At 55.3% G+C, this 421-nt stretch overlaps 1 protein-coding gene across 1 annotated transcript in view; it reads left to right on the top strand.

Annotated features, from left to right (window-relative positions):
• The window catches only part of LOC103394083 (exostosin-1b-like), a 5007-nt gene that overhangs the window by 1991 nt on the left and 2595 nt on the right, over nucleotides 1-421 (top strand). The window lies entirely within an intron of this gene.

The following is a 421-nucleotide window of genomic DNA, read 5'->3' as shown; positions in this document are numbered from 1 at the left end:
TTGGTGTCTGAGGCGCCCTCCTCTGTTCAAAGGTTGCTAGCATGGCTTCCTTCACCCTTCTGTCCTCTCTGGCTAGGATGCGCACCTGTCGATCATCAGAGGACTGCCCCCCGGTCCTTCAGGTGGAGGTGGACTGCTGAGTCCTGGTCTGATGTCGTGGTCCGTCTGTGGAGCGGCTGCTTCGTTGACAGCATGGTCAGAGTATTCCTCACTGCGTTCACCACATTGTTCTGTTTGTCTCTGGGAATCTTGTCCTTACATCCTGAAGACGAGATTCCCAGAGACAAACAGAACAATGTGGTGAGTGCAGTAGAGGAATACTCTGACCTGTACACTGGGGAGACGAAGCAGCCGCTCCACAGACGTACGGCTGAACTCAGGAGGACCAGGACCTGAGACCAGGACTCAGCAGTCCACCTCC

Source organism: Cynoglossus semilaevis, chromosome 18 (assembly GCF_000523025.1).
Source record: "Cynoglossus semilaevis isolate Cse_v1.0 chromosome 18, Cse_v1.0, whole genome shotgun sequence".
NCBI classification, from domain to species: Eukaryota; Metazoa; Chordata; class Actinopteri; order Pleuronectiformes; family Cynoglossidae; genus Cynoglossus; species Cynoglossus semilaevis.
Note: the sequence above shows the minus strand (reverse complement) of the source record. Positions and strands in the feature narration are given on the sequence as shown.